The 24795-nt window shown below is 39.9% G+C and overlaps 25 non-coding genes across 25 annotated transcripts; all 25 read left to right on the top strand.

The window, feature by feature from the left end:
- The first annotated feature begins 684 nt into the window (after positions 1–684).
- On the top strand, positions 685–757 carry TRNAV-UAC. Its single transcript has one exon. It is a non-coding gene; the product is annotated as a tRNA-Val (tRNA).
- Positions 758–1048: 291 nt separating this feature from the next.
- Positions 1049–1121, top strand: TRNAE-UUC. The gene has a single exon. It is a non-coding gene; the product is annotated as a tRNA-Glu (tRNA).
- Positions 1122–1219: 98 nt separating this feature from the next.
- TRNAV-UAC lies at positions 1220–1292 on the top strand. The gene has a single exon. It is a non-coding gene; the product is annotated as a tRNA-Val (tRNA).
- Positions 1293–1644: 352 nt separating this feature from the next.
- Positions 1645–1717, top strand: TRNAV-UAC. The gene has a single exon. It is a non-coding gene; the product is annotated as a tRNA-Val (tRNA).
- A 353-nt stretch (positions 1718–2070) lies between these two features.
- Positions 2071–2143, top strand: TRNAV-UAC. Its single transcript has one exon. It is a non-coding gene; the product is annotated as a tRNA-Val (tRNA).
- A 389-nt stretch (positions 2144–2532) lies between these two features.
- TRNAV-UAC lies at positions 2533–2605 on the top strand. The gene has a single exon. It is a non-coding gene; the product is annotated as a tRNA-Val (tRNA).
- Positions 2606–2703: 98 nt separating this feature from the next.
- On the top strand, positions 2704–2776 carry TRNAV-UAC. Its single transcript has one exon. It is a non-coding gene; the product is annotated as a tRNA-Val (tRNA).
- Positions 2777–3127: 351 nt separating this feature from the next.
- Positions 3128–3200, top strand: TRNAV-UAC. Its single transcript has one exon. It is a non-coding gene; the product is annotated as a tRNA-Val (tRNA).
- An 8237-nt stretch (positions 3201–11437) lies between these two features.
- On the top strand, positions 11438–11510 carry TRNAV-UAC. Its single transcript has one exon. It is a non-coding gene; the product is annotated as a tRNA-Val (tRNA).
- Positions 11511–11861: 351 nt separating this feature from the next.
- TRNAV-UAC lies at positions 11862–11934 on the top strand. Its single transcript has one exon. It is a non-coding gene; the product is annotated as a tRNA-Val (tRNA).
- A 351-nt stretch (positions 11935–12285) lies between these two features.
- TRNAV-UAC lies at positions 12286–12358 on the top strand. Its single transcript has one exon. It is a non-coding gene; the product is annotated as a tRNA-Val (tRNA).
- A 352-nt stretch (positions 12359–12710) lies between these two features.
- TRNAV-UAC lies at positions 12711–12783 on the top strand. Its single transcript has one exon. It is a non-coding gene; the product is annotated as a tRNA-Val (tRNA).
- A 625-nt stretch (positions 12784–13408) lies between these two features.
- On the top strand, positions 13409–13481 carry TRNAV-UAC. The gene has a single exon. It is a non-coding gene; the product is annotated as a tRNA-Val (tRNA).
- A 352-nt stretch (positions 13482–13833) lies between these two features.
- Positions 13834–13906, top strand: TRNAV-UAC. The gene has a single exon. It is a non-coding gene; the product is annotated as a tRNA-Val (tRNA).
- A 351-nt stretch (positions 13907–14257) lies between these two features.
- Positions 14258–14330, top strand: TRNAV-UAC. The gene has a single exon. It is a non-coding gene; the product is annotated as a tRNA-Val (tRNA).
- Positions 14331–14955: 625 nt separating this feature from the next.
- On the top strand, positions 14956–15028 carry TRNAV-UAC. The gene has a single exon. It is a non-coding gene; the product is annotated as a tRNA-Val (tRNA).
- A 352-nt stretch (positions 15029–15380) lies between these two features.
- Positions 15381–15453, top strand: TRNAV-UAC. The gene has a single exon. It is a non-coding gene; the product is annotated as a tRNA-Val (tRNA).
- Positions 15454–15805: 352 nt separating this feature from the next.
- Positions 15806–15878, top strand: TRNAV-UAC. The gene has a single exon. It is a non-coding gene; the product is annotated as a tRNA-Val (tRNA).
- Positions 15879–16230: 352 nt separating this feature from the next.
- TRNAV-UAC lies at positions 16231–16303 on the top strand. The gene has a single exon. It is a non-coding gene; the product is annotated as a tRNA-Val (tRNA).
- Positions 16304–16654: 351 nt separating this feature from the next.
- TRNAV-UAC lies at positions 16655–16727 on the top strand. The gene has a single exon. It is a non-coding gene; the product is annotated as a tRNA-Val (tRNA).
- Positions 16728–17352: 625 nt separating this feature from the next.
- TRNAV-UAC lies at positions 17353–17425 on the top strand. Its single transcript has one exon. It is a non-coding gene; the product is annotated as a tRNA-Val (tRNA).
- Positions 17426–17777: 352 nt separating this feature from the next.
- Positions 17778–17850, top strand: TRNAV-UAC. Its single transcript has one exon. It is a non-coding gene; the product is annotated as a tRNA-Val (tRNA).
- A 352-nt stretch (positions 17851–18202) lies between these two features.
- Positions 18203–18275, top strand: TRNAV-UAC. Its single transcript has one exon. It is a non-coding gene; the product is annotated as a tRNA-Val (tRNA).
- Positions 18276–18627: 352 nt separating this feature from the next.
- On the top strand, positions 18628–18700 carry TRNAV-UAC. Its single transcript has one exon. It is a non-coding gene; the product is annotated as a tRNA-Val (tRNA).
- A 351-nt stretch (positions 18701–19051) lies between these two features.
- Positions 19052–19124, top strand: TRNAV-UAC. Its single transcript has one exon. It is a non-coding gene; the product is annotated as a tRNA-Val (tRNA).
- Positions 19125–24795: the final 5671 nt, after the last annotated feature.

Genomic DNA, 24795 nt, shown 5'->3' with positions numbered 1-24795 from the left:
CATCTGCTTTACACACAGAAGGTCCTGGGTTCAATCTTCAGTGAAACCATTTACTTTCTTAAACGCATCTTAAAAAGAATCACAAAACCTAAAATAATGCGGATACGTTTTCCAAAAGTTTATATATTAAGACGAAAAAACAGTCAGTTTTATGGCAAAACCCTAAATAGTTTTTATATCAGACTTACATGAAGCAGGTCCTAGGTGAAGACCAAAGTAAAAGCTTCAATAGCTGTGTCTTTTAAATTTAAAGCTCTTAACTGGTTTCCACTTTAAGATTCATATAGTCAAATGAAATTGTTGAATTTGCCATTGGGGAGGCACAATTTTCTTCACATCTAAGATGCTCCTTGACAGACATCATATTGTTTCAAAGGACGATTGCACTTTTTAGCAGTCCTGGTTTCATAGTGTAGTGGTCATCACGTCTGCTTTACACGCAGAAGGTCCTGGGTGCACTCCCCAATGATACCATTTACTTTCCCAAACGCGTCATAAAAAGAATCACTATACCTAAAATAATGCGGATACGTTTTCCAAAAGTTTATATATTAAGACGAAAAAACTGTCAGCTTTATGGCAAAACCCTAAATAGTTTTTATGCTCCTTGACAGGCATAATTTTTTTCAAAGGACGATTGGGCTTTTTTTATTTTTTTATTTTTTTTTATTTTTTAGCATTTCTGGTTTCATAGTGTAGTGGTCATCACATCTGCTTTACACGCAGAAGGTCCTGGGTTCAATCCCCAGTGAAACCATTTACTTTCCCAAACGCATCTTAAAAAGAATCACAAAACCTAAAATAATGCGGGTACATTTTCCAAAAGTTTATATGATTGCACTTTTTAGCAGTTCTGGTTTCATAGTGTAGTGGTTATCACGTCTGCTTTACATGCAGAAAGTCCGGTGTTCAATCTCCAGTGAAACCATTTACTTTACCAAACGCATCTTAAAAAGAATCACAAAACCTAAAATAATGCGGATACGTTTTCCAAAAGTTGACAGGCATCATATTGTTTCAAAGGACGATTGCACTTTTTATCTGTTCTGGTTTCATAGTGTAGTGGTCATCATGTCTGCTTTTCACGCAGAAGGTCCTGGGTTCAATCCCCAGTGAAAACATTTACTTTCCCAAACGCATCTTAAAAAGAATCACAAAACCTAAAATAATGCGGGTACATTTTCCAAAAGTTTATATGATTGCACTTTTTAGCAGTTCTGGTTTCATAGTGTAGTGGTCATCACGTCTGCTTTACACGCAGAAGGTCCGGGGTTCAATCTCCAGTGAAACCATTTACTTTCCCAAAAGCATCTTAAAAAGAATCACAAAACCTAAAATAATGCGGATACGTTTTCCAAAAGTTTATATATTAAGATGAAAAAACAGTCAGCTTTATGGCAAAACCCTAAATAGTTTTTATATCAGACTTACATGAAGCAGGTCCTAGGTGAAGACCAAAGTAAAAGCTTCAATACCTGTGTCCTTTCAATTTAAAGCTCTTAACTGGTTTCCACTTTAAGATTCATATAGTCAAGAGAAATTGTTGAATTTGCCATTGGGGAGGCACAATTTTCTTCACATCAAAGATGCTCCTTGACAGGCATCATATTGTTTCAAAGGACGATTGCGCTTTTTAGCTTTTCTGGTTTTATAGTGTAATGGTCATCACGTCCGCTTTACACGCAGAAGTTCCTGGGTTCAATCCCCAGTGAAACCATTTACTTTCCGAAACGCATCTTAAAAAGAATCACTAAACCTAAAATAATGCGGATACATTTTTCAAAAAGTTTATATATTAAGACGAAAAAACAGTCAGTTTTATGGCAAAACCCTAAATAGTTTTTATATCAGACTTACATGAAGCAGGTCCTAGGTGAAGACCAAAGTAAAAGCTTCAATAGCTGCGTCCTTTCAATTTAAAGCTCTTAACTGGTATCCACTTTAAGATTCATATAGTCAAGAGAAATTGTTGAATTTGCCATTGGGGAGGCACAATTTTCTTCACATCTAAGATGCTCCTTGACAGGCATCATATTGTTTCAAAGGACGATTGCACTATTTATCTGTTCTGGTTTCATAGTGTAGTGGTCATCATGTCTGCTTTACACGCAGAAGGTCCCGGGTTCAATCCCCAGTGAAACCATTTACTTTCCCAAACGCATCTTAAAAAGAATCACAAAACCTAAAATAATGCGGACACGTTTTCCAAAAGTTTATATATTAAGACGAAAAAACAGTCAGTTTTATTGCAAAACCCTAAATAGTTTTTATATCAGACGTTTGGGAAAGTAAATGGTTTCACTGGGGATTGAACCCGGGACCTTCTGCGTCCTAGGTGAAGACCAAAGTAAAAGCTTCAATAGCTGCGCCCTTTCAATTTAAAGCTCTTAACTGGTTTCCACTTTAAGATTCATATAGTCAAGAGAAATTGTTGAATTTGCCATTGGGGAGGTACAATTTTCTTCACATCTAAGATGCTCCTTGACAGGCATCATATTGTTTCAAAGGACGTTTGCGCTTTTTAGCTGTTCTGGTTTCATAGTGTAGTGGTCATCATGTCTGCTTTACACGCAGAAAGTCCTGGGTTCAATCCCCAGTGAAACCATTTACTTTCCCCAACGCATCTTAAAAAGAATCACAAAACCTAAAATAATGCGGGTACATTTTCCAAAAGTTTATATGATTGCACTTTTTAGCAGTTCTGGTTTCATAGTGTAGTGGTCATCACATCTGCTTTACACGCAGAAGGTCCGGTGTTCAATCTCCAGTGAAACCATTTACTTTCCCAAACGCATCTTAAAAAGAATCACAAAACCTAAAATAATGCGGATACGTTTTCCAAAAGTTTATATATTAAGACGAAAAAACAGTCAGCTTTATGGCAAAACCTTAAATAGTTTTTATATCAGACTTACATGAAGCAGGTCCTAGGTGAAGACCAAAGTAAAAGCTTCAATAGCTGCGTCTTTTAAATTTAAAGCTCTTAACTGGATTCCACTTTAAAATTCATATAATCAAGAAAAATTGTTGAATTTGCCATTGGGGAGGCACAATTTTCTTCACATCTAAGATGCTCCTTGACAGGCATAATTTTTTTCAAAGGACAATTGTGCTTTTTAGCTGTTCTGGTTTCATAGTGTAGTGTTCATCACGTCTGCGTTACACGCAGAAGGTCCTGGGTTCAATCCCCAGTGAAACCATTTACTTTCCCAAACGCATTTTAAAAAGAATCACAAAACCTAAAATAATGCGGATACGTTTTCCAAAAGTTTATATATTAAGATGAAAAAACAGTCCGTTTTATGGCAAAACCCTGAATAGTTTTTATATCAGACTTACATGAAGCAGGTCCTAGGTGAAGACCAAAGTAAAAGCTTCAATAGCTGCGTCCTTTCAATTTAAAGCTCTTAACTGGTTTCCACTTTAAGATTCATATAGTCAAGAGAAATTGTTGAATTTGCCATTGGGGAGGCACAATTTTCTTCACATCTAAGATGCTCCTTGACAGGCATAATATTGTTTCAAAGGACGATTGCACTTTTTAGCAGTTCTGGTTTCATAGTGTAGTGGTCATCACGTCTGCTTTACACGCAGAAGGTCCTGGGTGCACTACCCAATGATACCATTTACTTTCCCAAACGCGTCTTAAAAAGAATCACTATACCTAAAATAATGCGTATACGTTTTCCAAAAGTTTATATATTAAGACGAAAAAACAGTCAGCCTTATGGCAAAACCCTAAATAGTTTTTATATCAGACTTACATGAAGCAGGTTCTAGGTGAAGACCAAAGTAAAAGCTTCAATAGCTGTGTCTTTTAATTTTAAAGCTCTTAACTGGTTTCCACTTTAAAATTCATATAATCGGGGGGGCGTGGCTAGGCTGCCGAACGAGATGGCTGCTTGAGTGAAGAGCTCCTGCACCTCAGCAACTATAATCTAGCCTGCTCGTTTCTATCCACTGCAAAAGCTTCAATCTCCTACCTTCCCAGATGCTTTACTCATCTTCAGTCACAATGGGGAAAACGAGGAAGCACCTGCAGAAGCTGCAGGATGGAAATCTTGAGAATTACTTTGACTGGGGACGGTCTAAAGATGGCGCTGAGGGTACAGACAGGCCGGCACTGGGATCCCCCATTAGCGCGATGTCACCAGCGCTCACAGCCCGCTCACCCTCACCACCGATTTTACCAGATAGTACTGACCTGTCGCATGTGTCTCCCCCGTCGCTTCCACCGACTCCAGAGGAAGCCAGAGTCCTGCAGCATAGCATACAGGGGATCCAAGATGGCGCCCGTTCTCTGGCGCAGCAGGAGCAGCCGCTCAGCCTCCATCGCCAGCAAACGAGTCAGCGGCAACTGAGTGAGTACACCCCGCATATTACTGCGCCCCTGGACCCATTCCAATCACTCCCTACCTCAGATAAGCCAGTCACAGAGGACTCGCTCAAGAACATGCTTCTTGCCCTGAAATCTTCCCTGCAGGCAGACATAGCAGGGCTGATTAACCCTCTATCCGCCAGACTGCAATCCACAGAAAATAAAGTGCAGCATGTGGAGGTGAAAATGGGCGAATTTGCCGAATCACAAAACGCCATAATTGATGCCCACAACGCCATGGCTGATGAGTTGGAGGCTATTAAATGGAAAATGGCAGATCTAGAGGACCGTTCTAGAAGGAACAATGTTAAATTTAGGGGTATTCCCGAGGATGTAGCCCCACAAGATCTGCAAACGTATCTCAAAGGGCTAATAAAAGCTTTATTGCCACAAATCCCAATCCCGGATATGATCATTGATAGAGCACACAGGCTACCCAAACCTCCTCATCTGGGCCCTAATATACCGCGGGATACTTTGGCGCGTATTCACTTCTTCCCTACCAAAGAAGCAATTATGGCTGCAGCAAGAAATAAAACTGCACTACCTGTGCCGTATCAAAAGATTAAACTATTCACAGACCTGTCTATGGTCACCCTCCGTCGACGCAGAGCACTTCAACCTATCACGACAGCCCTCAGGGATAATGACTTTCCATACAAATGGGGCTATCCTCTAAAGATCCTCGTCCGTAAAAATGGGCAAACGCACGCCATCAAAACCCTGGAAGAAGGAAAGCAATTACTTCATCTCTGGCAGATTCCACTGTCCTCCAGCAATGTGGGAACTGACCCCACCACCAAAGCTTCTGAGGATCCACTTATAATGGAGAGCTGAACCCTGGAGCCCAGTGAATAAGAACTTTTCAATGGAGCTGAACAGTTTCGCCTCTCACCATATTGAGACTCCCTGTGTTTTTATGTTCGGGCGCTAAACCAGCTGAGTCTACATAAATGGGTGCAGGTCCCTTAGTCACCATCACCCTTTTGAATTTTTCTCAATCTAGTGTTGAACTTTCGCCCTGTCTTCACCTAGACGGTTATATTTGTCTTGTTTAATACCTACTAAGCCTTAGACGAATACTTAAGCTACATTCGTTGTTTGTTACTCTCTCCTTCCCCCCTCTTTCCTCCCTCTCTTCCCCTTGTTTTTGCACCACAAGTGCCAGCAGTCCCTGCCTCACTGTTATTGAATTCTAGTACGGTGTTCTTACACCAAAATCTGAATTGGTAGCTTCCTTTTGACATCATGGGTCTTAAAATCATGTCCCTTAATGTTAAAAGCTTGAACCGCCCGCAGAAAAGGTCTTATATGTGGAAAGAAGCTTTAACAGCTAATGTTGATGTTTTGTGTATTCAGGAGACTCACCTACTGCAAGCAGATGCTGACAGAGTGCGACACCGCCTATTTCCAGAGGTCCTGCATTCACATTGCAACAAGAAAAAGAGAGGTACCCTGATTGCGATAAAAAACACTGTCGCCTATACCCACATCAAATCTAAAATTGACCCACAAGGTCAATATATTATCCTAGTCTGCTCCATCAACAACATTACATATATGCTTGTTAACCTATATGCCCCCAATTCACATCAGCTAGCTTTTTTACATAAACTGGTGCGCAACGTGAACAGGCTTAAACAAGGGAAATTGATTGTATGCGGGGATTTCAATACTGTTCTGCATCCCAATATTGACTCCTCATTTTCCGCCAGACGCTCTGACGCAGGAGTTGCCACTTTTCTGCAATCGGAGGGTCTCACGGATGTGTGGAGAGCGCAACACAGCCTTGAGAGAGACTATACCTTTTTCTCTCCAATACACATGTCTTACTCAAGAATAGACATGTTTATGGTAGACCACACAACCTTACTCCATACTACTTCAACTGATATTGGCCTCATTAAATGGTCTGACCATGCCCTGATTACTATCACTCTAGAAGAGCAATTTCAATCCGCTAGACCCCCTATTTGGAGGAATAATACATTTCTCTTCAATAACCCAACCCATATCTCTGAGCTTTCTACACAGTTAAATGAATACTTCCAATTTAATAATGGTTCGGTTTCTAATAAATTTATCTTATGGCAAGCCCATAAAGCTTATATACGAGGCTCTCTAATTAAACTGAACTCTATTGTGAGAAAGCGCAGAGAACAGGACATTACACAAACCTTAGAATGTATCGCCAGACTGGAGGCAACTAATAAACCGGCCCCAACATATCAGTGCTCCAATGAGCTTAGAGAAGCACGTAACAAGCTTAGTAGCCTACTTCTTCAAAACTATCACAAATCTCTCTTGAGGCTCCGCTCTAAATACTATCACCAAAGCAATAAAGCTGGAAGGCTTCTAGCACAACAACTAAAATCTCAACAATCAAAATCTAAAATCCCATATCTGTTAAATCCCGAGAATAAAGCAAAACTGGTTGACCCCCGAGAGATTGCTAACCAATTTAAATTGTATTATCAGTCACTTTATAATTTGAAAGAGACCACTCCTCTCCCCGGCGACTACTCTTCTTTGGTGGAGAACTTCCTCACCCACGCATCTCTCCCGACTCTCTCTCAAACACAATTGCATTCCCTCAATGCAAAAACTTCGCTAGCTGAAATTAATAAAGTTATCAAATCCCTTAAAATAGGTAAGTCCCCAGGTCCGGATGGACTCTCTAATGAATATTTTCGCCACTTCCAGAGCACTCTTGCTCCTTACATGCTTGAAATATTTCAATTAGTGCAAGAAGGTCATCCTTTTCCTTCAGATATGTTAGAAGCGCTAATAGTCACTATCCCGAAACCAGGAAAATCCCCAGATGTTCCTCAGAACTTCCGCCCCATCTCGCTGCTTAATTCAGACATAAAGATTTTCTCAAAAATTATTGCCAATAGGTTAGCTCCACTCCTCCCCTCTCTGATTCACCCCGACCAAACTGGGTTTGTGAATGGCCGACTAGCGTCTGACAACACTAGAAGGATCGTTGATTTATTTAATTATGCTGAAATACATAGCCTCCCAATGCTCGCGATTACATTAGATGCGGAAAAGGCATTTGACCGCCTGCATTGGGACTACACATTTTCTGCTCTCCGCCAAATGGGTTTCACAGGACATATTCTGCAGACTATCTCGAGCTTATACTCATCTCCATCCGCGAAAGTCTGGGTTAATGGTGTAGTGTCAGATCCGTTTAAAATTACTAATGGAACCAGACAGGGATGCCCCCTATCCCCCTTATTGTTTATCTTGGCATTGGAACCCCTAGCTCAATCCATAAGAAACTCACCTTCAATAGCCGGAATGGAAATAGGAGGCAGATCCCATAAGATCACACTATATGCGGATGACATCATCCTTACGTTAACCAACCCTAGTAACTCGTTGGACGCTGCTCTAGATATCATTTCACAGTATGGGTCCTTTTCCTACTATAAAATAAATAACGCCAAATCTCAAGCCTTACCTATCAATATTCCGCCAGGTGAAGTCACCTCCCTGAAATCCTCCCAAGACTTAGACTGGCAAACTTCTGAAATCCCATACCTAGGAGTCAAAATAACCTTTCCTTGTTCCTTACTCTATAGTAGAAATTATCTCCCTCTTCTTGATACCATGATAAAAGACCTTAACAGCTTTTCTATGAAGGCTGTATCCTGGGTAGGTAGAGTGGCAGCTTTTCAAATGATGACACTCCCCAAATTTATTTATATATTTCGCGCCCTCCCGATCCCAATACCTATGACATTCTTTAAAAAAGCGCAGATGACCTTGGGTAAATACATTTGGGGTCCGACCAAGCCGAGAGTAGCACGGACACTATTATCCAAAAAGAAGCAAGTGGGCGGATTAGGCCTCCCAGATATTAGAGATTATTTTCAAGCAGTGGCGCTCTCCTTTGCCCGTGAATGGTGGTCCCCGAACGACAATAAGGCCTGGATCCAGATTGAACAACACACCATAAAAAGAGCTTCACTGAAAGATTACTTGATCCATCTATTGTGGAGTTCAACAGGACCCAGTAGAGGGCTATTGACGATGAGACTAGTTAGCAGCCTGTGGTCCTCCATACATAAAATACAAAGTGATAAGGTGGCCACTCTCCTCCCACATGCCACTTTAGAAACAATAAAACTGACTATCCCTCACATCAACTTGACGGTCTGGCGAGAGAGGGGAATTACTTCTGTCTCTCAGATTATGTTAAATGACTGTCTTCTCCCCTTTGAATCCATCCATCGCCTGTTCACGTTGCCGCATACAGAATTCTACAACTTCCTTAGAATCAGACATTTCATTGCCAAGATCATACAAAGCCCACCCTCCATAAATTCCGACATATGGAGACTGTTCCAGTATCCGTCTCTTTTTAAAAAGCATACACGCGTTATGTGTATGATGTTCTAGGGGATAAAACTACTTTCACCAAATCTTTACCTATCAAAAAATGGGAAACAGAGTTGGGGGAAACCTTTCTAGATACACATTGGTCTCAAGCTATTAGATTCCTAACATCTAATTTCAAATGTGTTTCCCACTACGAAGCAGGGCTGAAGACCCTCTTGCATTGGTACTTCACTCCACAGAGACTAAGCAGAATTTATCCTTCATCCTCCCCGCAATGCTGGAGGGAATGTGAAGCTAAAGGCTCATTACTCCATATATTATGGACATGCCCCACACTTACCCCATACTGGCGCAGTGTTTTTGATCTGATCACGGAGATAACCTCCCAGGTTGTTGACCCCTGTCCTGAATTGGCTCTCTTATTTTTAGGCATACACAATATCCCCCCTGAAAGCAGGAATCTAGTTGGACACATCCTACTTAGTGCTAAATTGGTTATCACACGTTATTGGAAGCAAACAGTTTCGCAAAATACACTGCGTGCAGAATTATTAGGCAAATGAGTATTTTGACCACATCATCCTCTTTATGCATGTTGTCTTACTCCAAGCTGTATAGGCTCGAAAGCCTACTACCAATTAAGCATATTAGGTGATGTGCATCTCTGTAATGAGAAGGGATGTGGTCTAATGACATCAACACCCTATATTAGGTGTGCATAATTATTAGGCAACTTCCTTTCCTTTGGCAAAATGGGTCAAAAGAAGGACTTGACAGGCTCAGAAAAGTCAAAAATAGTGAGATATCTTGCAGAGGGATGCAGCACTCTTAAAATTGCAAAGCTTCTGAAGCGTGATCATCGAACAATCAAGCGTTTCATTCAAAATAGTCAACAGGGTCGCAAGAAGCGTGTGGAAAAACCAAGGCGCAAAATAACTGCCCATGAACTGAGAAAAGTCAAGCGTGCAGCTGCCAAGATGCCACTTGCCACCAGTTTGGCCATATTTCAGAGCTGCAACATCACTGGAGTGCCCAAAAGCACAAGGTGTGCAATAATCAGAGACATGGCCAAGGTAAGAAAGGCTGAAAGACGACCACCACTGAACAAGACACACAAGCTGAAACGTCAAGACTGGGCCAAGAAATATCTCAAGACTGATTTTTCTAAGGTTTTATGGACTGATGAAATGAGAGTGAGTCTTGATGGGCCAGATGGATGGGCCCGTGGCTGGATTGGTAAAGGGCAGAGAGCTCCAGTCCGACTCAGACGCCAGCAAGGTGGAGGTGGAGTACTAGTTTGGGCTGGTATTATCAAAGATGAGCTTGTGGGGCCTTTTCGGGTTGAGGATGGAGTCAAGCTCAACTCCCAGTCCTACTGCCAGTTTCTGGAAGACACCTTCTTCAAGCAGTGGTACAGGAAGAAGTCTGCATCCTTCAAGAAAAACATGATTTTCATGCAGGACAATGCTCCATCACACGCGTCCTAGTACTCCACAGCGTGGCTGGCAAGAAAGGGTATAAAAGAAGAAAATCTAATGACATGGCCTCCTTGTTCACCTGATCTGAACCCCATTGAGAACCTGTGGTCCATCATCAAATGTGAGATTTACAAGGAGGGAAAACAGTACACCTCTCTGAACAGTGTCTGGGAGGCTGTGGTTGCTGCTGCACGCAATGTTGATGGTGAACAGATCAAAACACTGACAGAATCCATGGATGGCAGGCTTTTGAGTGTCCTTGCAAAGAAAGGTGGCTATATTGGTCACTGATTTGTTTTTGTTTTGTTTTTGAATGTCAGAAATGTATATTTGTGAATGTTGAGATGTTATATTGGTTTCACTGGTAAAAATAAATAATTGAAATGGGTATATATTTGTTTTTTGTTAAGTTGCCTAATAATTATGCACAGTAATAGTCACCTGCACACACAGATATCCCCCTAAAATAGCTAAAACTAAAAACAAACTAAAAACTACTTCCAAAAATATTCAGCTTTGATATTAATGAGTTTTTTGGGTTCATTGAGAACATGGTTGTTGTTCAATAATAAAATTAATCCTCAAAAATACAACTTACCTAATAATTCTGCACTCCCTGTATAGCAGAGGTTATTCTAGAGATTAACAAATCCTGTAGGTATGAAAGTCTAGTACCATATACGATTATACCCCTAAAATCTAGGCTACTCACGTGGAGCCCATGGTTCAAGAACTCTAACTACTCAACCTGAACCACAGAAGATCCCTAGACCTGAATTGAAACTAGAACATAGCAACATAAACAAGATAGAAGGGCCCTGTGAATCAAGACAAACTGAGATTAGACTTCCTCACTTACCACTCTTTCCCTCCCGGTCTTCCCTCCCCCCTCTTTACCCTTTTATACTTTATATTTTGATATTAAGGTCCAAATGTTGAGGACCCTATTCTTATACTACTATGCAAACTGCAAACCAGTGATGTATACAAATGTTTTATTATCAGCAAGCCTATTGTATAGGCGTTTATTGTTATGTTTTCTAATTTTGCAAACTATGGCTCAACTTGCTAACCATTGAAAACACTAATAAAAAAGATTTACTCTAAAATTCATATAATCAAGAGAAATTGTTGAATTTGCCATTGGGGAGGCACAATTATCTTCACATCTAAGATGCTCCTTGACAGGCATAAATTTTTTCAAAGGACGATTGGGCTTTTTAGCAGTTCTGGTTTCATAGTGTAGTGGTCATCACGTCTGCTTTACACGCAGAAGGTCCTGGGTTCAATCCCCAGTGAAACCATTTACTTTCCCAAACGCAGATTAAAAAGAATCACAAAACCTAAAATAATGCGGATACGTTTTCCAAAAGTTTATATATTAAGAGGAAAAAACAGACAGCTTTATGGCAAAACCCTAAATAGTTTTTATATCAGACTTACATGAAGCAGGTTCTAGGTGAAGACCAAAGAAAAACCTTTAATAGCTGCGTCTTTTAAATTTAAAGCTCTTAACTAGTTTCCACTTTAAAATTCATATAATCAAGAGAAATTGTTGAATTTGCCAATAGAGAGGCACAATTTTCTTCACATCTAAGATGCTCCTTGACAGGCATAATTTATTTCAAAGGACGATTGGGCTTTTTAGCTGTTCTGGTTTCATATTGTAGTGGTCATCACGTCTGCTTTACACGCAGAAGGTCCGGGGTTCAATCCCCAGTGAAACTATTTACTTTCCCAAACGCATCTTAAAAAGAATCACAAAACCTAAAATAATGCGGATACGTTTTCCAAAAGTTTATATATTAAGACGAAAAAACAGTCAGTTTTATGGGAAAACCCTAAATAGTTTTTATAACAGACTTACATTAAGCAGGTCCTAGGTGAAGACCAAAGTAAAAGCTTCAATAGCTGCGTCTTTTAAATTTAAAGCTCTTAACTGGATTCCACTTTAAAATTCATATAATCAAGAAAAATTGTTGAATTTGCCATTGGGGAGGCACAATTTTCTTCACATCTAAGATGCTCCTTGACAGGCATAATTTTTTTCAAAGGACAATTGGGCTTTTTAGCTGTTCTGGTTTCATTGTGTAGTGGTCATCACATCTGCTTTACACGCAGAAGGTCCTGGGTTCAATCCCCAGTGAAACCATTTACTTTCCCAAACGCATCTTAAAAAGAATCACAAAACCTAAAATAAAGCGGATACGTTTTCCAAAAGTTTATATAATAAGACGAAAAAACAGTCAGTTTTATGGCAAAACCCTGAATAGTTTTTATATCAGACTTACATGAAGCAGGTCCTAGGTGAAGACCAAAGTAAAAGCTTCAATAGCTGCGTCCTTTCAATTTAAAGCTCTTAACTGGTTTCCACTTTAAGATTCATATAGTCAAGAGAAATTGTTGAATTTGCCATTGGGGAGGCACAATTTTCTTCACATCTAAGATGCTGCTTGACAGGCATCATATTGTTTCAAAGAACGATTGCAATTTTTAGCTGTTCTGGTTTCATAGTGTAGTGGTCATCACATCTGCTTTACACGCAGAAAGTCCTGGGTTCAATCCCCAGTGAAACCATTTACTTTCCCAAACGCATCTTAAAAAGAATCACAAAACCTAAAATAATGCGGATACGTTTTCAAAAAGTTTATATATTAAGACGAAAAAACAGTCAGCTTTATGGCAAAACCATAAATAGTTTTTATAATAGACTTACATGAAGCAGGTCCTAGGTGAAGACCAAAGTAAAAGCTTCAATAGCTGTGTCTTTTAAATTTAAAGCTCTTAACTGGATTCCACTTTAAAATTCATATAATCAAGAGAAATTGTTGAATTTGCCATTGGGGAGGCATTTACTTTCCCAATCGCATCTTAAAAAGAATCACAAAACCTAAAATAATGCGGATACGTTTTCCAAAAGTTTATATATTAAGACGAAAAAACAGTCAGTTTTATGGCAAAACCCTAAATAGTTTTTATATCAGACTTACATGAAGCAGGTCCTAGGTGAAGACCAAAGTAAAAGCTTCAATAGCTGCGTCCTTTCAATTTAAAGCTCTTTACTGGTTTCCACTTTAAGATTCATATAGTCAAGAAAAATTGTTGAATTTGCCATTGGAGAGGCACAATTTTCTTCACATCTAAGATGCTCTTTGACAGGCATAATTTTTTTCAAAGGACAATTGGGCTTTTAAGCTCTACTGGTTTCATAGTGTAGCGGTCATCACGTCTGCTTTACACGCAGAAGGTCCTGGGTTCAATCCCCAGTGAAACCATTTACTTTCCCAAACGCATCTTAAAAAAAATCACAAAACCTAAAATAATGCGGATACATTTTCCAAAAGTTTATATATTAAGACGAAAAAACAGTCAGTTTTATGGCAAAACCCTAAATAGTTTTTATATCAGACTTACATGAAGCAGGTCCAAGGTGAAGACCAAAGTAAGAGCTTCAATAGCTGCATCCTTTCAATTTAAAGCTCTTAACTGGTTTCCACTTTAACATTCATATAGTCAAGAGAAATTGTAGAATTTGCAATTGGGGAGGCACAATTTTATTCACATCTAAGATGCTGCTTGACAGGCATCATATTGTTTCAAAGGACGATTGCGCTTTTAAGCTTTTCTGGTTTCATAGTGTAGTGGTCATCACATCTGCTTTACACGCAGAAGGTCCGGGGTTCAATCTTCAGTGAAACCATTTACTTTCCCAAACGCATCTTAAAAAGAATCACAAAACCTAAAAAAATGCGGATACGTTTTCCAAAAGTTTATATATTAAGACGAAAAAACAGTCAGTTTTATGGCAAAACCCTAAATAGTTTTTATATCAGACTTACATGAAGCAGGTCCTAGGTGAAGACCAAAGTAAAAGCTTCAATAGCTGCGTCTTTTAAATTTAAAGCTCTTAACTGGATTCCACTTTAAAATTCATATAATCAAGAAAAATTGTTGAATTTGCCATTGGGGAGGCACAATTTTCTTCACATCTAAGATGCTCCTTGACAGGCATAATTTTTTTCAAAGGACAATTGGGATTTTTACCTGTTCTGGTTTCATAGTGTAGTGGTCATCACGTCTGCTTTACACGCAGAAGGTCCTGGGTTCAATCCCTAGTGAAACCATTTACTTTCCCAAACGCATCTTAAAAAGAATCACAAAACCTAAAATAATGCGGATACGTTTTCAAAAAGTTTATATATTAAGACGAAAAAACAGTCAGCTTTATGGCAAAACCCTAAATAGTTTTTATAATAGACTTAAATGAAGCAGGTCCTAGGTGAAGACCAACGTAAAAGCTTCAATAGCTGTGTCTTTTAAATTTAAAGCTCTTAACTGGATTCCACTTTAAAATTCATATAATCAAGAGAAATTGTTGAATTTGCCATTGGGGAGGCATTTACTTTCCCAATCGCATCCTAAAAAGAATCACAAAACCTAAAATAATGCGGATACGTTTTCCAAAAGTTTATATATTTAAACGAAAAAACAGTCAGTTTTATGGCAAAACCCTAAATAGTTTTTATATCAGACTTACATGAAGCAGGTCCTAGGTGAAGACCAAAGTAAAAGCTTCAATAGCTGCGTCCTTTCAATTTAAAGCTCTTAACTGGTTTCCACTTTAAGATTCATATAGTCAAGAAAAATTGTTGAATTTGCCATTGGGGAGGCACAATTTTCTTCACATCTAAGATGCTCTTTGACAGGCATAATTTTTTTCAAAGGACAATTGGGCTTTTAAGCTCTACTGGTTTCATAGTGTAGCGGTCATCACGTCTGCTTTACACGCAGAAGGTCCTGGGTTCAATCCCCAGTGAAACCATTTACTTTCCCAAACGCATCTTAAAAAAAATCACAAAACCTAAAATAATGCGGATACATTTTCCAAAAGTTTATATATTAAGACGAAAAAACAGTCAGTTTTATGGCAAAACCCTAAATAGTTTTTATATCAGACTTACATGAAGCAGGTCCAAGGTGAAGACCAAAGTAAGAGCTTCAATAGCTGCGTCCTTTCAATTTAAAGCTCTTAACTGATTTCCACTTTAACATTCATATAGTCAAGAGAAATTGTTGAATTTGCCATTGGGGAGGCACAATTTTTTTCACATCTAAGATGCTGCTTGACAGGCATCATATTGTTTCAAAGGACGATTGCGCTTTTAAGTTTTTTTGGTTTCATAGTGTAGTGGTCATCACATCTGCTTTACACGCAGAAGGTCCGGGGTTCAATCTTCAGTGAAACCATTTACTTTCCCAAACGCATCTTAAAAAGAATCACAAAACCTAAAATAAAGCGGATACGTTTTCCAAAAGTTTATATAATAAGACGAAAAAACAGTCAGTTTTATGGCAAAACCCTGAATAGTTTTTATATCAGACTTACATGAAGCAGGTCCTAGGTGAAGACCAAAGTAAAAGCTTCAATAGCTGCGTCCTTTCAATTTAAAGCTCTTAACTGGTTTCCACTTTAAGATTCATATAGTCAAGAGAAATTGTTGAATTTGCCATTGGGGAGGCACAATTTTCTTCACATCTAAGATGCTGCTTGACAGGCATCATATTGTTTCAAAGAACGATTGCAATTTTTAGCTGTTCTGGTTTCATAGTGTAGTGGTCATCACATCTGCTTTACACGCAGAAAGTCCTGGGTTCAATCCCCAGTGAAACCATTTACTTTCCCAAACGCATCTTAAAAAAAATCACAAAACCTAAAATAATGCGGATACATTTTCCAAAAGATTATATATTAAGACGAAAAAACAGTCAGTTTTATGGCAAAACCCTAAATAGTTTTTATATCAGACTTACATGAAGCAGGTGAAAGGTGAAGACCAAAGTAAAAGCTTCAATAGCTGCGTCCTTTCAATTTAAAGCTCTTAACTGGTTTCCACTTTAAGATTCATATAGTCAAGAGAAATTGTTGAATTTGCCATTGGGGAGGCACAATTTTATTCACATCTAAGATGCTGCTTGACAGGCATCATATTGTTTCAAAGGACGATTGCACTTTTAAGCTTTTCTGGTTTCATAGTGTAGTGGTCATCACATCTGCTTTACACGCAGAAGGTCCGGGGTTCAATCTCCAGTGAAACCATTTACTTTCCCAAACGCATCTTAAAAAGAATCACAAAACCTAAAAAAATGCGGATATGTTTTCCAAAAGTTTATATATTAAGACGAAAAAACAGTCAGCTTTATGGCAAAACCCTAAATAGTTTTTATATCAGACTTACATGAAGCAGGTCCTAGGTGAAGACCAAAGTAAAAGCTTCAATAGCTGCGTCTTTTAAATTTAAAGCTCTTAACTGGATTCCACTTTAAAATTCATATAATCAAGAAAAATTGTTGAATTTGCCATTGGGGAGGCACAATTTTCTTCACATCTAAGATGCTCCTTGACAGGCATAATTTTTTTCAAAGGACAATTGGGATTTTTACCTGTTCTGGTTTCATAGTGTAGTGGTCATCATGTCTGCTTTACACGCAGAAGGTCCTGGGTTCAATCCCCAGTGAAACCATTTACTTTCCCAAACGCATCTTAAAAAGAATCACAAAACCTAAAATAATGCGGATACGTTTTCAAAAAGTTTATATATTAAGACGAAAAAACAGTCAGCTTTATGGCAAAACCCTAAATAGTTTTTATAATAGACTTACATGAAGCAGGTCCTAGGTGAAGACCAAAGTAAAAGCTTCAATAGCTGTGTCTTTTAAATTTAAAGCTCTTAACTGGATTCCACTTTAAAATTCATATAATCAAGAGAAATTGTTGAATTTGCCATTGGGGAGGCATTTACTTTCCCAATCGCATCTTAAAAAGAATCACAAAACCTAAAATAATGCGGATACGTTTTCCAAAAGTTTATATATTAAGACGAAAAAACAGTCAGTTTTATGGCAAAACCCTAAATAGTTTTTATATCAGACTTACATGAAGCAGGTCCTAGGTGAAGACCAAAGTAAAAGCTTCAATAGCTGCGTCCTTTCAATTTAAAGCTCTTTACTGGTTTCCACTTTAAGATTCATATAGTCAAGAAAAATTGTTGAATTTGCCATTGGAGAGGCACAATTTTCTTCACATCTAAGATGCTCTTTGACAGGCATAATTTTTTTCAAAGGACAATTGGGCTTTTAAGCTCTACTGGTTTCATAGTGTAGCGGTCATCACGTCTGCTTTACACGCAGAAGGTCCTGGGTTCAATCCCCAGTGAAACCATTTACTTTCCCAAACGCATCTTAAAAAAAATCACAAAACCTAAAATAATGCGGATACATTTTCCAAAAGTTTATATATTAAGACGAAAAAACAGTCAGTTTTATGGCAAAACCCTAAATAGTTTTTATATCAGACTTACATGAAGCAGGTGAAAGGTGAAGACCAAAGTAAAAGCTTCAATAGCTGCGTCCTTTCAATTTAAAGCTCTTAACTGGTTTCCACTTTAACATTCATATAGTCAAGAGAAATTGTAGAATTTGCCATTGGGGAGGCACAATTTTATTCACATCTAAGATGCTGCTTGACAGGCATCATATTGTTTCAAAGGACGATTGCGCTTTTAAGCTTTTCTGGTTTCATAGTGTAGTGGTCATCACATCTGCTTTACACGCAGAAGGTCCGGGGTTCAATCTTCAGTGAAACCATTTACTTTCCCAAACGCATCTTAAAAAGAATCACAAAACCTAAAAAAATGCGGATACGTTTTCCAAAAGTTTATATATTAAGACGAAAAAACAGTCAGTTTTATGGCAAAACCCTAAATAGTTTTTATATCAGACTTACATGAAGCAGGTCCTAGGTGAAGACCAAAGTAAGAGCTTCAATAGCTGCGTCCTTTCAATTTAAAGCTCTTAACTGGTTTCCACTTTAACATTCATATAGTCAAGAGAAATTGTAGAATTTGCCATTGGGGAGACACAATTTTATTCACATCTAAGATGCTGCTTGACAGGCATCATATTGTTTCAAAGGACGATTGCGCTTTTAAGCTTTTCTGGTTTCATAGTGTAGTGGTCATCACATCTGCTTTACACGCAGAAGGTCCGGGGTTCAATCTTCAGTGAAACCATTTACTTTCCCAAACGCATCTTAAAAAGAATCACAAAACCTAAAAAAATGCGGATACGTTTTCCAAAAGTTTATATATTAAGACGAAAAAACAGTCAGTTTTATGGCAAAACCCTAAATAGTTTTTATATCAGACTTACATGAAGCAGGTCCTAGGTGAAGACCAAAGTAAGAGCTTCAATAGCTGCGTCCTTTCAATTTAAAGCTCTTAACTGGTTTCCACTTTAACATTCATATAGTCAAGAGAAATTGTAGAATTTGCCATTGGGGAGACACAATTTTATTCACATCTAAGATGCTGCTTGACAGGCATCATATTGTTTCAAAGGACGATTGCGCTTTTAAGCTTTTCTGGTTTCATAGTGTAGTGGTCATCACATCTGCTTTACACGCAGAAGGTCCGGGGTTCAATCTTCAGTGAAACCATTTACTTTCCCAAACGCATCTTAAAAAGAATCACAAAACCTAAAAAAATGCGGATACGTTTTCCAAAAGTTTATATATTAAGACGAAAAAACAGTCAGTTTTATGGCAAAACCCTAAATAGTTTTTATATCAGACTTACATGAAGCAGGTCCTAGGTGAAGACCAAAGTAAAAGCTTCAATAGCTGCGTCTTTTAAATTTAAAGCTCTTAACTGGATTCCACTTTAAAATTCATATAATCAAGAAAAATTGTTGAATTTGCCATTGGGGAGGCACAATTTTCTTCACATCTAAGATGCTCCTTGACAGGCATAATTTTTTTCAAAGGACAATTGGGATTTTTACCTGTTCTGGTTTCATAGTGTAGTGGTCATCACGTCTGCTTTACAAGCAGAAGGTCCTGGGTTCAATCCCTAGTGAAACCATTTACTTTCACAAACTCATCTTAAAAAGACTCACAAAACCTAAAATAATGCGGATACGTTTTCAAAAAGTTTATATATTAAGACGAAAAAACATTCAGCTTTATGGCAAAACCCTAAATAGTTTTTATAATAGACTTACATGAAGCAGGTCCTAGGTGAAGACCAAAGTAAAAGCTTCAATAGCTGCGTCTTTTAAATTTAAAGCTCTTAACTGGATTCCACTTTAACCACCTCAGCCCCCAGTGCTTAAACACCCTGAAAGACCAGGCCACTTTTTACACTTCTGACCTACACTACTTTCACCGTTTATTGCTCGGTCATGCAACTTACCACCCAAATCAATTTTGCCTCCTTTTCTTCTCACTAATAGAGCTTTCATTTGGTGGTATTTCATTGCTGCTGACATTTTTACTTTTTTTGTTATTAATCGAAATTTAACGATTTTTTTGCAAAAAAATGACATTTTTCACTTTCAGTTGTAAAATTTTGCAAAAAAAACGACATCCATATATAAATTTTGCTCTAAATTTATTGTTCTATATGTCTTTGATAAAAAAAAATGTTTTGGTAAAAAAAAAATGGTTTGGGTAAAAGTTATAGCGTTTACAAACTATGGTACAAAAATGTGAATTTCCGCTTTTTGAAGCAGCTCTGACTTTCTGAGCACCTGTCATGTTTCCTGAGGTTCTACAATGCCCAGACAGTACAAACACCCCACAAATGACCCCATTTCGGAAAGTACACACCCTAAGGTATTCGCTGATGGTCATAGTGAGTTCATAGAACTTTTAATTTTTTGTCACAAGTTAGCGGAAAATGATGATTTTTTTTATTTATTTTTTTCTTACAAAGTCTCATATTCCACTAACTTGTGACAAAAAATAAAAAGTTCTATGAACTCACTATGCCCATCACGAAATACCTTGGGGTCTCTTCTTTCCAAAATGGGGTCACTTGTGGGGTAGTTATACTGCCCTGGCATTCTAGGGGCCCAAATGTGTGGTAAGGAGTTTGAAATCAAATTCTGTAAAAAATGACCTGTGAAATCCGAAAGGTGCTCTTTGGAATATGGGCCCCTTTGCCCACCTAGGCTGCAAAAAAGTGTCACACATCTGGTATCTCCGTACTCAGGAGAAGGTGGGGAATGTGTTTTGGGGTGTCATTTTACATATACCCATGCTGGGTGAGAGAAATATCTTGGCAAAAGACAACTTTTCCCATTTTTTTATACAAAGTTGGCATTTGACCAAGATATTTATTTCACCCAGCATGGGTATATGTAAAATGATAAATATCTTGGTCAAATGCCAACTTTGTATAAAAAAATGGGAAAAGTTGTCTTTTGCCAAGATATTTCTCTCACCCAGCATGGGTATATGTAAAATGACACCCCAAAACACATTCCCCACCTTCTCCTGAGTACGGAGATACCAGATGTGTGACACTTTTTTGCAGCCTAGGTGGGCAAAGGGGCCCATATTCCAAAGAGCACCTTTCGGATTTCACAGGTCATTTTTTACAGAATTTGATTTCAAACTCCTTACCACACATTTGGGCCCCTAGAATGCCAGGGCAGTATAACTACCCCACAAGTGACCCCATTTTGGAAAGAAGAGACCCCAAGGTATTCGCTGATGGGCATAGTGAGTACATGGAAGTTTTTATTTTTTGTCACAAGTTAGTGGAATATGAGACTTTGTATGAAAAAAAAAAAAAAAAATCATCATTTTCCACTAACTTGTGACAAAAAATAAAAAATTCTAGGAACTTGCCATGCCCCTCACAGAATACCTTGGGGTGTCTTCTTTCCAAAATGGGGTCACTTGTGGGGTAGTTATACTGCCCTGGCATTTTCCAGGGGCCCAAATGTGTGGTAAGTAGGTAAATGACCTGTGAAATCCGAAAGGTGCTCTTTGGAATGTGGGCCCCTTTGCCCACCTAGGCTGCAAAAAAGTGTCACACATCTGGTATCTTCATACTCAGGAGAAGGTTGGGAATGTGTTTTGTGGTGTCATTTTACATATACCCATGCTGGGTGAGAGAAATATCTTGGCAAAAGACAACTTTTCCCATTTTTTTATACAAAGTTGGCATTTGACCAAGATATTTATCTCACCCAGCATGGGTATATGTAAAAAGACACCCCAAAACACATTCCTCAACTTCTCCTGAATACAGAGATACCAGATGTGTGACACTTTTTTGCAGCCTAGGTGGGCAAAGGTGCCCAAATTCCTTTTAGGAGGGCATTTTTAGACATTTGAATACCAGACTTCTTCTCACACTTTGGGGCCCCTAAAATGCCAGGGCAGTATAAATACCCCACATGTGACCCCATTTAGGAAAGAAGACACCCCAAGGTATTCAATGAGGGGCATGGCGAGTTCATAGAAAAAAATTTTTTTTGGCACAAGTTAGTGGAAATTCATTTTTTTGATTTTGTTCTCACAAAGTCTCCCTTTCCGCTAACTTGGGACAAAAATTTCAATCTTTCATGGACTCAATATGTCCCTCAGCGAATACCTTGGGGTGTCTTCTTTCCAAAATGGGGTCATTTGTGGGGTGTTTGTACTGCCCTGGCATTTGAGGGTCTCCACAATCATTACATGTATGCCCAGCATTAGGAGTTTGCCAAATTATATGAACACCGCCACCTACTCAGCTCATATGCCTCGGCAAACGTATCTTTTACTGAAGAGGAGAAATCTCGTCTTGCAGCGCCGCATACACCGACTTGCGTGTAATCTGACAGCAGCGCAATGCTTCTGTCCTAATGCACATCAGTGCTGCAGCTAGTCGATCGGTTGGTCCACATGGAAGGTAAAAAAAACAAAACAAAAAAGAAAAAACCAGGCCGCAAAGCAATAACTTTATTAACTTTAGAACAGAACATATTAACTTTTTTTAAACTTTTTAAACTTTTTTACTTACCGGTAATTTTTTTTTTGTTTAGTTTTTTTTACCTTTATAGAACAAACCTCTCCTTCCCCATGGGACAATGTGCAAAGCGCAAATCGCCCAAAGATGTGGCGAAGTACGTTATGCACTTTATCCCAGGTGAAAGGAGAGGTTTGCAGCAGCTGTGAGTAAAAGGGCCCTAATAGCCCTGTGTGCCTGTCCTGTGAGATGCAATCCCTATGCTAGGTGTACCTGTGTGTGGTACTTCCGGAAACACTCACCTAAGCATAGGGCAGGGTGGTCAGGGCAGTCAGGACAGAAATAGCGGATGTCACGCCTTATTCCACTCCTGCTACAGACACGACATTTTTTTCGGGGTGGCGGTTGGGTTGAGGTACCAGCAACGACACTGGGGAAATGTCGCTCGTGTAGACGGCTAACTACACTGGTGGATGGGGCCACGGAACCTCCTGGGTAAAGGAGGTTCGCGATGATCTCTTCCTGGAATTTGAGGAAGGATCCTGTTCTCCCAGTCTTACTGTAGAGAACAAAACTATTATACAGCGCCAATTGAATTAAATATACAGACACCTTCTTATACCAGCGTCTGGTTCTGCGGGAAACTAAATAGGGAGCCAACATCTGGTCATTGAAGTCCACCCCTCCCATGAGCGCATTATAGTCGTGGACTGAGAGGGGCTTTTCAATGACACGGGTTGCCCTTTCAATTTGGATTGTCGTGTCTGCTTGAATGGAGGAGAGCATGTAAACGTCACGCTTGTCTCTCCATTTCACCGCGAGCAGTTCTTCGTTACACAAGGCAGCCCTCTCCCCCCTTGCAAGACGGGTGGTTACAAGCCGTTGGGGGAAGCCCACGCGACTAGTTCGCGCGGTGCCACAGGCGCAAATCCGTTCTAGAAACAAATGCCTAAAGAGGGCCACACTTGTGTAAAAATTGTCCACATAAAGATGGTACCCCTTGCCGAATAAGGGTGACACCAAGTCCCAGACTGTCTTCCCACTGCTCCCCAGGTAGTCAGGGCAACCGACCGGCTCCAGGGTCTGATCTTTTCCCTCATAGATCCGAAATTTGTGGGTATAGCCTGTGGCCCTTTCACAGAGCTTATACAATTTGACCCCATACCGGGCACGCTTGCTTGGGATGTATGGTTTGAAGCCAAGGCGCCCGGTAAAATGTATTAGGGACTCGTCTACGCAGATGTTTTGCTCAGGGGTATACAAATCTGCAAATTTCTGGTTGAAATGGTCTATGAGGGGCCGAATTTTGTATAGCCGGTCAAAAGCTGGGTGGCCTCTGGGACGGGAGGTGGTGTTGTCGCTAAAATGCAGAAAACGCAGGATGGTCTCAAATCGTGTCCTGGACATAGCAGCAGAGAACATGGGCATGTGATGAATTGGGTTCGTGGACCAATATGACCGCAATTCATGTTTTTTTGTCAGGCCCATGTTGAGGAGAAGGCCCAGAAAAATTTTAAGTTCGGAAACTTGGACTGGTTTCCACCGGAAAGGCTGGGCATAATAGCTTTCCGGGTTTGCGGTTATAAATTGTGTGGCATACTGGTTGGTCTCTGCCATGACTAAGTCCAAGAGCTCCGCAGTCAAGAACAGCTCAAAAAATCCCAGGGCCGAACCGATTTGAGCCGTCTCAACCCGAACTCCAGACTGGGCGGTGAAAGGGGGAACTACAGGTGCGGCTGAAGTTGGTGACTGCCAATCAGGGTTTGCCAGCACCTCAGGGACTCTAGGGGGTCTACGGGCCTGTCTGCGCGGTGGCTGCGACGGGGTAACTACTGCACGTGCCACCGTACCAGCTTCAACTGCCCTTCTGGTGCTCGCTACTTCACCATGTTGTACGGCAGTGCTGGTACTAGGTCCAGGAAGGGCTGCGCTGCTGGTGTATGCCTCACCACGTGATCCGGCAGCGACAGCCCCACTCTGCTGCTCTTGAAGCGGATCCTGCGTAACCTGTGGTCTAGCGACACGGGGCCGGGAACGCCTGGTGCTGCCAGGGACCTCCACCTCCTCGTCCGAACTTTGGGTCAGAGAGCCACTGCTTTCCACAGGTTCATATTCTGACCCGCTAGATTCGTCAGATGAGGGTTCCCACTCCTCATCCGACTGGGTCAGAATCCTGTAGGCCTCTTCAGAAGAATACCCCCTGTTTGACATTTTGGACTACTAAATTTAGGGGTATTCCCTGAGACTACCCAAGAAAAAAAGCAAACCTGTCTTACAAAGGGGAGGCTAGCGAAGTACCGGAGGCCGCAGCGGTTGATAAAAAATATCAAAACTGATTTTTTTATCGCCGCAGTGCGTGTAAAGTGAATGTGCAGTGATCAAAAAATAATAATTTTTTGTCACTGCGGTGGGGCGGGTGTGGGTGAACGCACGTGTGGGCGACCGATCAAGCCTGATCGGGCAAACACTGCGTTTTGGGTGGAGGGCGAGCTAAGGTGACACTAATACTATTATAGATCTGACCGTGATCAGTTTTGATCACTTACAGATACTATAAAAGTACAAATGCTGATTAGCGATAAGCTAATCAGCGAATAAAAGTGACTGCGGTGCGGTGGGGTGGGCGCTAACTGACGCTAACTACCTAACCAAGGGGCCTAAACTATCCCTAAAACCTATCAGTCAATACCAGTGGGAAAAAAAAGTGACAGTTTACACTGATCACTTTTTTTCCTTTCACTAGTGATTGACAGGGGCGATCAAAGGGGTGATCAAAGGGTTAATTGGGGTGCAG

The sequence above is a fragment of the Bufo bufo genome, chromosome 10, assembly GCF_905171765.1.
Source record: "Bufo bufo chromosome 10, aBufBuf1.1, whole genome shotgun sequence".
NCBI classification, from domain to species: domain Eukaryota; kingdom Metazoa; phylum Chordata; class Amphibia; order Anura; family Bufonidae; genus Bufo; species Bufo bufo.
The sequence above is the reverse complement of the archived record's forward strand: the minus strand, read 5'-3'. Positions and strand labels throughout refer to the sequence as shown.